Genomic DNA, 11,561 nt, shown 5'->3' with positions numbered 1-11,561 from the left:
TTTTCATGAGAAGAAGATGGAGTGCGGTGGCTGCCCGAGAGATTAATTCGGCAGCTGAACACAGATCCTGAATCTTCCTGTAAGTATCACTCTGAGGACTAAAATTCCTCTTTTGCATAGAACTCAGTTGGGAACTCAGGCTCCCAGAAAAGCTGTTTCCCTGCTTCTCTCTGAGCCAGCTCCGGAGACTGAGCTTTAGCTTTACAATTTGCAACTGAATAAAGTACCTGGACTTCCCCAAAAGAAGTTTTACATTGCTATTTTCTCATTGTCTAGATCTCATTTTTTTTTTCAAGCAGGTCAATCAACATCCTCCAGCCAGACTGCATCGGGCATGCATCCCTGCCCCCAAAAGCATACAGGTGGCAACTGCTATCTTCATTCCAAGGACATTCCAGCACGTGGCTTTCGGTCTGAGTTGAAATTTAGGTTTACCAAATGGGCTAGAAAGGCAGATATTTCAAATATTAAAAGAGATTGGTTTTTATTCTGATAGACGGGCTTAGTCCCTTAGCTGGCCTCTGGTTTTCCACCCTTGCTGTTATTGCAAGGTCCCCTTAGTTCCTCAGGCTGTGGGAATAATAGAGATGAGGAGGATGACCTCCAGCTCCTATTTTAGCCACAAATCGTGGTGTTACTAATGACACAATTCTTATCGAGGCCTTGCTAAGTCTGAGGTTGACAATTCTCCTTTAGGAGCTGCACAGTACTCAGAATTGTGCACACTGATTCGTGATCATACGAATACAGTATGGGTACTGCTTGGTGCAGAGATTTACTGCACAGCAAGGTCCAGCTTGACCATTTCTGGGTTCCCTGTGAGATACACCCGCTTTGGATGGAGGTTGGTATCTATTTCCAGTTACAACCAAAAATATCTTTCTAAGGCTCTGCCTCCCCTCCCCAAAAGATACCAAGAGCCACAAGTGTGGGTCGTGACAACACCCACGGGAGGAATTGGGTCAATTTCCCCCCAAGCCAAGGTTAAAAGCCCACTCATCTACGGATGAGAAAATCATTTGATCACCTCAGTTAAGCGTGGCCTTATTAAACTTAATTAATGGGGGGGGGGTGGAGGCCGTACTGTTGGAAGGGCAAGCCCTTCACAGCCTCCCACCCTAAAAAAGTCAATTGGCCTTGTACTACGGAGCCGGTCATAACCCCCTCCTCCCTTTTCCCCACCTGTTAACCAAGAATTCGGAGGAATATCTACGTACTCTCCTTCAGTGTTATTCATAATAAAGTGCCTTTCAATTTGTACAGTCAACCTTGACAGGGTTCCAACACCCTGTAGCTGACTACTTAAAATTCAACTAGGAAGTTACCTATTCAGTACTAATTAGCATTATAAAAGTCAGAGCCTACAGCTCAGGGCTAACCTGCTAGTTGATGACTAGGACAAAAAGGACAGTCTTATCCAGATATGGTTTACCATAAGAAAAGTTAGGAAACCCCATGGAGATGGGTTTCTTCTTTAGCCCTAAGAATTCAGGCAGAACTATTGAGCATAAATAAATTTTATGCCTCTGGCCAGCCTTTTCTTTTTTTATTAACAACAGGGAGGAGATGTAGCCTCCCCTCCCCAGCCTGAAACCTGCTTGCTCAGGGGTGGAGCTTGCCACTCAATCGTTCTGCCACGCCCACTGCTGGAGCCTGCTGCTTTGCTGTTCTGGAGCCATCACGTGTTCACCTGCAACCTTACTCCAAGATGATTTGGCAGGAATCGGGCCCCTCTCCCTGCTTCATAACTGAGTGTCAGAATAGTAAAATTGAGCTTTGATCAGAATCTGCTTTGACTTAGCTACATCTTTTTCTCGAGATGCCTAGCCCCTCTTCTCTTCCAGGTTTCCAAGATGCCTTTTCAGACTAGAACCCAGACATGTGAGCCACTGGCCAAACACAACAGGGGTCCATTGCTTTAATAGTATGATAGGTTCAAAAGTGTCATTGTAGTCTCTCTCCACTACCAGGGTAGTTACAGTTAGAGTGAGCCAATAAGCCTCATTTGCAACAGACACCCCTATCTGACAAGGAATATATAGTTTAGAGAAGTGGCACTTTGCTCAAGGTTATGTGAAACCATTGTTGGGCCAAAAATCAAATTTCCTTTTTCCCTCCCCTGCTCCACTTAGGCAATTAGAGATAAATGTTCCTTTGTAGTTTAAGCCCTTCACTATATCAAAGGTCTTGGCTTCCTTAGAAATAACTGTCTCTTACTCCCTCCTCCCTTCTCATTAGACCTCTTCAGCCTATTGCTGCTCTGAAGAAAAGAAACCTATGAACAAATTTACATTCTAGAGTTAATGATCCACAAAACCTAGGCCATTTGCATTTCTAAAAGGTTGCCGGAGACCTGGTTTCCTTGGTGACATTTTAAGGCTAGATAGGTGCCACTGCTGTCTGGATCTAGCTGAGATCTCTCAAACCAGAGCCTCCCTAACTCAGCCGCCTCTGTGATTCCCTCTTTGTGGTTGCTCTGCCTTCCCCTGGAGTCAGCTTCTGCCTGTAGTGCTTAGAGAGACGCAGTCCATAGGGAAGTGGTGGTAACCAGGAAACCCTAGAGGGGGCTGATAAAGTAATATCACAGGGATCCACTGAAATGGTGGTCAGGGTGCTAAGAGGAAGAGAAAGAAAACTCAACCAAGAAGAAAGAACACGCAGAGAAAATGCAGGATCTGAGAACCACCTAGGTTTACAACACTCATCTACCCTGTTCAAGTTGAGGCTATAAACACAGTAGCTACTGAAAGCAGCAAACTAGACTGTTCTAGTCTTTAATGACAGTACTTTTTTTCTTCTTTTTTTAAAGATTTACTTATTTTATTTATATGAGTACACTGTAGCTATCTTCAGACACACTAGAGGAGGGCATCAGATCTCATTGGCAGATGGTTGTGAGCCACATGGAAATTGAACTCAGGACCTCTGGAAAAGCACTCATTGCTCTTAACTGATGAGCCATCGATTCAACCCCAAATGACAGTACTACAAAGAATTTATGACAATGTCTTAGTTAGGGTTTTATTGTTGTAAAGAGAAACTATGATCATGGCAACTCATAAAGGAAACATTTAATTGGGGTTGGCTTACATTTTCAGAAGTTTAGTCCATTATCATCACAGCAGGAAGCACAGCAGTGTGCAGGCAAACATGGTGCTGGAGAAGAGGCTAAGAGTTCTACATCTTGATCCACAGGCAGCAGAAGGAAATGGAGTGCCTGCCATATGGGCATAGCTTGAGCATAGGAGACCTCAAAGCCCACCGTGCCACAGTGACACACTTCCTCCAACAAGACCACACTTACTTCAATAAAGTCATCCCCTATGGGCCAATAATGCAAACACATGAGTCTATGGAGACCATACCTATTCAAACCACCACAGTCAACTTTTAAGTGAACCTTTATTCATGAGTTTACTTATTAATCTTCACAACATAAATACAGTTAAACAAAAAGGAAGCAAGATAGAGGGAGGAAGGGAGGGACAGAGGGAGGGAGGGGGACGGAGAGGGAGAAGGAGAGAGAGAGAGAGAGAGAGGCAAAGGCTAGAGCAGAAGTCTCTTTGGAGAGAATCAACCTTCATTCACCTCTGGACCAACCTCCATAAGGTGTCTCGGACTGATCCCCAAAAGAAAGGAAAAGTTTGACTTTTTGTAAAGCTTTGGAAAGGGTGGGAAACTTCATACGACATGATTTAGTTTTCCATCGAGCTTGTGACAAAATAAGGAGGAACCCAGGTAGCGTAAATTGAAAACTGCTACAACACAGCACGGAGTGCTACTTACCGCTGTTCCAGGGAGAGCAGCAGAAAGGCCCAGCCCGATTCAGGCCTGGTAACAGTGAAGGCTTGTGTTTTAACACTAAGAAAAATCTCCATTTCACAGAGCTTGAAAACAATGAAGAATATATCCGGGACTGCATGTCTGTAAAAGGGTCAGGCTTTTGATCTGGGTCTGTCTCTGAAACCTATGGTCCTTGGTTGTTACTCTTGTTTGTTTGCTTTAATTTCTGAGGTAGGGTCTTTCTACGTGGTCCAGAGTAGCCTTATGTCATCCACGTCTTCACTGAGGTCACCATTCTCCTGCCTCAGTCTCCTGAGTGCTGAGATTACAGGTGTAATCCTACCACCATAGTCATTTCGTTCTTTGTCAGTGGACTTTTGATTTTTCTGACAGATCTTTTCCAAGACTAGAAATATACACTTCCTATCACATGTTTCTTTTGAAGAATTTTCCTTTCCAGCTGGCATATTTCAGTTTTCAGTTGTGTGTTCCTATGTTTGTAATCATTTCTTTTACAAGCATCTCCTATGTTGTCCCTTCCAGCTGCATCAGGAAAGAGTCTCCGGGTTTGGTTTTAGCTTAGTGTTTCTGGAAATGCCCTACCTGGTTTTTTTACTTTCTCACTTGATTGTCAAAAGATATTGTCTTGCTCTGCCATCTCAGTGAAATTGTTGGGTCTGAGAAAACTCAGTGTGCAAACCTTTCTGACCCTCTTCACATCTGAGTGCTCAGAGAAAAACCACACATGCAGTATAAACAAATGAGGCTGCTCGCAGCTGCCACAACCATGCCTGTGGCCTCCCTTCCCCCAGCCTGGAACCTGCCTGCTCAAGGGTGGAGCTACCGGCTCATTCGTCCTGCCACGCCTACCTACTGCTGGAACCTGCCTTTGCCGTCTGGAGGCACACACGTGTTCGTCCTGCTACTGGACCCCGAGTTACTTGGCGGGAAATTGGGTTCCCTCCCCCTTCCTTTATTAACTGAGTGTCTGGAATTAATAAAATTGAGTCTTGATCAGAATGTTTGTTGTCTTGACTCCATTGTTTCTTCCGCCCCATCTAGTTACCTCTCTTTCAGCCTGAACTGCCATTTTCAGTTGAACCGTTCGTGTTGTGGACCGCGGGCGGGCCGCAACACATGCCAACAGGCATGGAGCTTCAGGGACACTAGCTAGAGTTGTCTGGAAGTTATTGAAAAAATACCTCCACAAGATCCAGCTCTAAGGCATTTTCTTAGTGGTTGGTTGAGGAGGTCCCAGCCCGTTTTGGGTAGGGCCACCCCTGGGCTGGAGATTCTGGGTCCTATAAGAAAGTCAGTAAGCAGCACTCTTCCTTGGCCTCTGCATCAGCTCCTGCCTCCAGGTTCCTGCCATGTTTGAATTCCTGACTTCCTTCACTGAAGAACAGCAGCATGGAAGTGTAAGGCAAATTAAATCCTTTCCTCCCCAACTCGCTTTTTGGTCATTGTCTTAGGGTTTTACTGCTGTGAACAGACACAATGACTAAAGCAACTCTTAAAAAGAACATTTAATTGGGGCTGGCTTACAGGTTCAGAGGTTCAGTCCATTATTATCAAGGCAGGAGCATGGCAGTATCCAGGTAGGCATGGTGCAGGAGGAGCTGAGAGTTCTACATCGTCATCTGAAGGTGGCTAGCAGAATATTGGCTCCAGACAGCTAGAATGAAAGACTTATAACCCACACCCACAGTAACACACCTACTCCAGCAGGGCCACACCTTCTTCTTCTTCTTCTTCTTTTTTTTTTTTGGTGAGAAATTCTTTTATTATATTTAGAATCAAAATATCCCTTAAAATATTTACATTTTACAGTAAAAATGATAGCAAAACACAAGATCATGTACAAGCTTAAGTATTCAAGTTTCTGAAGAGCCAGAAAGGAAAGGGATATGGCCTACCACAATTGCAGTACTTGGTAAGAAACACCTTCAATGAGCACAGATTAAAGCAACCCATGGCCTCCCTGGGGTCGGGATACAGTCAAAAACTAGGGCCACACCTTCTAATAGTGGCACTCCCTGGCTAAGCATATACAAACCATCACATTCTACTCCCTGGTCCCCATAGACTTGTTCAAACATAGGAGTCTATGGGGACCATACCTAAACATAGCATAATGCAAAATACATTTAGTCCAATTTCCAAAGTCCCCATAGGCTATAGCAGTCTCAATAATGTTAAAAGTCCAAAGTTCAAAGTCTCTTCTGAGATTCATCCAATCACTTAACTGTTATCCTCAAAGCAAGACAGGAAACCAGCTAGGCAAAGTCCAAACTCTGTATCTCCAAGGCTAATGTTAACGCATTCTTCAGATCTCCAACTCCTTTTTCATCTCTGTTGACTACAACAAACTTCTTTCTCTTGGGCTGTTTCCACTCCCTGTTAGCTGCTTTCCTCAGCAGATAACCAATGACTATGGCATCTCAAACATCTTGAGGTCTCCAAAGCAACTTCAATGTTACAACTTCTTGTTCCAATGTCTGGGAGCCACACATGATCTTCTGGGCTCCTCCAAAGGGTTGGTGTCACTTCCTCACCTCTGCCCTCTATAGCACTGTAAGCTCAGGTTGATCTACTCCACTGCTGCTATTCTTGGTGATCATCCCATGGTACTGGCATCTCTAATACACTGTGGTCTTCTGCTGCACTTAGGCTTTACCAATAGCCTCTTATAGTCTCTCTTCATGGTGCCAAGCCTCAACTCCTTTGCATGACCCCTTCAGTCTTGGGCCATCAACTGCAACTGAGGTTGCACCTTCATGAATGGGCTTCCATGGACACTAACAGTGCCAATCCTCAGCTGTTATTCATGTCCCCCTCATGCCTTCAAAACCAGTGCCAGCTGGGTGATTCTTATACATCACAGGTTCTTTGTGGTCTCATAAAACACTTCGAAGAAGATTTCACCTCAGTAATGCTGGCTTCTTCTTAATCACCAGTAATTTCTTAGCTCCAGCTAACCAGCATCAATTGTCCCAGTAGTCTTTTCCTCTTAAATATAAAGCCAGAGACATTTGACCGAGGCTGCTAAGTTCTGCTGCTTGCAGAAGCTGGAACATGGTCCCCTTGTTCTATTATATCATCATTAGCCTCCTCTTTTCCAACCCCTTCACTGCCTAAGCTTGGCTGTCCTGGATCTTGCTCTGTAGATTGACCTTGAACTCATAGATCTGCACGCCTGTCTCCTGGGATTAACGATGTGTACCACCATGCCTGGATTTAATCTTTCTTCACCTAGAACTTGCTCTGTCTCAGGCTGGCCTTGAACTCACAGATCTGCTTGGCTTTATCTCCTGGGACTCAAGACACCACTAAGCCTGGATCTAAACTTAACTGGGTAGGATCTTGCCCCAAATCCCACTCCCTTAATTCAGTGTAATATCCTTGAACACAGGATTCAGCTCCATTTCACTTCTTGGTGCCTCTTTAATACTCAAACCATCCCTTTCTCAGCTTGCTATGCTTGTTTAAAATGCTCTTCATGTGGCTTAACCAGAGAAGTCTATGGTGGGCATTTCTGAGACTTCTTTTGTCAGTGCAATTAATCTGAGTCTCTTCACCTCAGACTCAGGCAGACTCTTCAGGCAAGTGCAAAAATTGGCTACATTTTTTTTTCACCAAAATACCACAAAAAACAGTATCTAGGCCACATACTGAAATTAATCTCCACTGAAACCTCTTGAGCCAGATCTGCCCAACTCAAATCACTCACAGCAACAAAGTCCTCCATATTCCTACTAGGATGGCCCATTAAGTCCCACTTAAAGCATTCCACTATTTTCCAAATCCAAAGTCCCAGCATCCACATTCTTCAAAACAAAAGCATGGTCAGGCCTATCACAGCAATACCCCCGTCCCTGGAACCAACTTCTGTCTTAGGGTTTTACTGCTGTGAACCCTATGACCAAGGCAAGTCTTAAAAGGAACACTTAATTGGGGTTGGCTTACAGGTTCAGAGGCTCAGTCAATTATCATCAAGGCAGGAGCGTGGCAGGGTCCAGGCAGGCATGGTGCAGGAGGAGTTGAGAGTTCTACATCTTCATCAGGAGGCTGCTAGCAGAACACTGGCTTCCAGGCAGCTAGAATGAGAGACTTATAACCCACACCCACAGTGACACACCTACTCCAACGGGGCCACACCTTCTAATCATGCCGCTCCCTGGGCCAATCTTATACAAACCACCATCATCTTGGTGTTTCGTTGCATCTATAGAAACCCTAGTGAAGATAGAGTCAGTGCGAGAGTTCACAAACACAGACTCAAAGGTTCCTGAAGACTTTGGAAAGCTGCCTGAACGCTATAGTCAGCACAAAGCTTTAATACTCAACACAGCTGGCTTTGTGCTCTGACTCTGTCCCTTAGGGTCATCTAGCCTGAAACGAACTATTTTAACTTCTTTGAAGTGAAGTTTCTTCCTGTGCAAATTGAGCATGACCTGGGATTGTTGTAATCAGGTAAGTTGAGAGCCTGCTTCACAGGCTTACATAATTACATAATTACATTTTGTTTCTTAGTATGTTAACTATATACTGTTCTTATGTTTCCTTTTCTTTTGGTCTTTTATTTTATTTTTTTGGATAGGCATTAAAGTTTTATTTTATTTTATTTTATTAAGATTTAATTAATTAATTTATTTATTTATTTATTATGTGGAAGTACACTGTAGCTGTCTTCAGACACTCCAGAAGAGGGAGTCAGATCTCATTACAGGTGGTTGTGAGCCACCACGTGGTTGCTGGGATTTGAACTTCGGACCTTCGGAAAAGCAGTCGGGTGCTCTTACCCACTGAGCCATCTCACCAGCCCAAAGTTTTATATTTTTAAGTGACCAAATCTAATAAAATGAAAAACAAAACAAAACAAAACAAAACAAACAAAACAGGTTTACTAAACAGGTTCAAAAGACAACACAGGAGAGAAGCAGTAAAGCCAAAGCATGAGTGGCACCATCCACGTCAACCTCAAGAGGGAGTTGAGAACCTCCAGTCTCCTCCAGATTACATTTTGGTTTTTGCTTTCTTTTTAAGGTTTTTAAAAAGTGAAGCCCAGGAGTCCAGCAGGCCACCCTGTGCTCAGCAGCATGTCCATCACGCCTGCATCAAGCTCTGGCCCCTGTGTCCCTCAGCAGCAACTGTAGGTTGTGGCTTGTGAACCTCACTCCTGTGCTATGCTTCTCAGCATGTACTTGACCGTGTAGGCAAAGGCTGCAAACCCAACTATAACAAACAAGTTCGCCAAAACGTTGCCCAGGAGTCCATGATGCCTGTTGGCCTGTGGGAACCCAGAGAGGTTCGGGCCAGCAGCAGGTGCGTGCCCATTGAGGAGCTGGACCCCATGCTGGCCACGGTGCAACTCCCTGTCAGGAACCATGTCTGGCAAAGGAAGATTCTGGGGCCTGTTACTTAGTTCATCTTGTGCTTTCTGTTTCTGTTTAATTTCCTCCACAACTTCAGGAAATAATTCACAAAAGACTTTATCTTTTAAATTAAACACTAGACTCTGTGCTGCCAGCTCTTTTTTCGTGAAGTCCGATGTCTCTATGCTCCCCACGGTGGGGCCTTTCTCCCCCATAAAGCTCAGGAGCCCTGTTAGAATGGTGGAGACGGACCACACTGGATTCCATGTATCTGGGTGGAAATCTGTGATGGAGAGACACAGCCTTGTGTTGCACCTAAATCTTCCATTGGGGGTTATCATGTAAATACTAGGAGGCTTAAATGGAAATTCTCTGGGAAAAATTAGTTTTCCATGATAATAGCCACCTTCATAAGGAGTCATCCCAGGGCCTCGGACAACATAATGCCATTCAAGAATATTTGAAGGGAGGGGCTCTGCACAGATGTAAGGCACTGGGTCTTTCTTAATTCGAAGGTAGTCCTGCTTCAACCTTTGTGTTGCTGTTGTTGGAGCTCTCTTATTGCTGTTATTGCTCATCTTTCTGGCAGAATCAAGGGCTTTTGCCTGATGCATCCATGAATGCTCACACCAGGAACAAGGTTACAGTCCAGCATGGCCAAGAAATGCTTCCAGAAAGCATTGTCCCCAAGTTCTTAGCTTCAGAAGCCATGTGGGCCAGAGAGCTCAACTTGCCCAGCACAGGTTCAGAGGTTCAGTTCATTAGCATCAAGGTGGGAGCATGGCAGCATCCAGGCAGAGGTGGGGCTGGAGGAGCTGAGAGTTCCACCTCTTGTTCCTAAGGCAGCTAGCAGAAGACTTCTTTTGGTCTTTTAAAAGGGTATATTTTTCTTAACGTCCCAAAGGAGAAAAAGTCAGAGTTTCGGGGGGCAGCATATCACTGGAGTGTGACTTCACTGATCCAACATGACTGAGAAACTTATTCATCTCCCCCCCCAAGATGGACACACTTTATATTATCATTATTACTGCAAAACTCACAAAACCATCCTCTAGTATCCACTCTCTGCCCTTGTAACCCCCCTCCCTCAATAAAAATACACAAACACAAACAAAACAAAGCATAGAAAACGTCTCACAGAGGAAGCTGCGGTGTGCCAGTGTGTCTGTCCCACAATATACCTCTCTGTCCACACATCTTCACTTTCAAATGTTCACGACAGTGAGTCATTGGTCTGGTCTGAGGTCTCTGGCTTCTGTGACACCATCAGTATTGGATCCTTACCACAACTCCGCCTGGTTATCCTGTTGTTGCCATGGAGATCCTGCAGCTTTGGATTAGCAGGACCAGCCCTTTTGCAAGTGCCCTAACAACTCACAGTTCACAGTGCGGGGTGGGGCCGGTTCTGCACATCACCTGGGTAGCTGGTGGCTGCCCAGACCCCAGGACAACCTCATGGTCTCTAGTGGTAATAAGAGCCACAGATACTGACATCGACCCTTGCCCTTGCTTAGCCACCGATCCAGATCCAGACTGGTCCTCAGCAACAGCATGGGCGGGGATTTCATCGTGGCCTCAGGTGGTGGGGCTGGCTTTCCCACAACAGGCTTTGCCTCTCTTCCCTCTAGTCTCCAGTTCCATCTTCCTTTACAGTGCTCAAATGATTCTATTTCTCTTTCTCTCCCATCTGTCCACTACACACTTGCACATTGTAGTGGCTCCCACTCCGGGCAGGGCATGTGGCTGCCGAGCCTCTGGGTGACCTCTGCCTGCACCGCATGGCATAGCTTGGTCTATAGCCTCTCTTAAGGCATGGCAGCAGAGGGCCTATGGCCGGTTCCCCCCTTCTGTACCATGTAGCATGGAGGCAGGCAGGCTTCTGTGTGACTACGGCTGGGTTCTTGAAAGGAATGCTGGGGCTGTGTGGGAGGGGTGGCAAGAGAAGAATGAGACCAAGACAACGTTTCTGATCAAGGCCCGATGTTTCCTTTTTGAGTCTGAACTCTAAAAGGGAGGAAGCCCATCTCCTACTATGCCAGGATCTTGGAAAACAAGCTCAGCCTCTCAGCAGGTAGTGGCATCTTGGAAGAAGCTGCAGATGTGGCAGGACAATAGACTTTACCTAGGTCGGAAGACTCCACCCGAGGTGGGATAGCGGGCTGTAGCATAAACAAGGTCTAAATCAGCCCCCAGCTGTAGCATAAACAAGGTCTAAATCAGCCCGCTCAAGGCTAGGGGAAGGCACACAGAGCCTTCACACAGAGCAGCAGCAGGCAGGTCTGAGGATATCTTCCTTCTCTCACGATGTTCAGCATGGCGGCAGGCAGGACTCTGCAGCCTGTCTGGGCTTTGTGGTAGAGAGCAGATCTCGGGGTCTTTCCCTGCCAAGCACCAGAACTGGGT

The 11,561-nt window shown here is 45.5% G+C and overlaps 1 pseudogene; it reads right to left on the bottom strand.

Annotated features, from left to right (window-relative positions):
• Positions 1–8,797: 8,797 nt before the first annotated feature.
• Positions 8,798–9,893, bottom strand: LOC110301048 (ubiquitin-conjugating enzyme E2 J2 pseudogene; annotated as a pseudogene).
• Positions 9,894–11,561: the final 1,668 nt, after the last annotated feature.

Source organism: Mus caroli, unplaced genomic scaffold (genome assembly GCF_978045245.1).
Source record: "Mus caroli unplaced genomic scaffold, Mus_caroli_1 scaffold_1, whole genome shotgun sequence".
NCBI lineage: Eukaryota > Metazoa > Chordata > Mammalia > Rodentia > Muridae > Mus > Mus caroli.
This window is presented reverse-complemented; position numbering and strand designations above follow the sequence as displayed.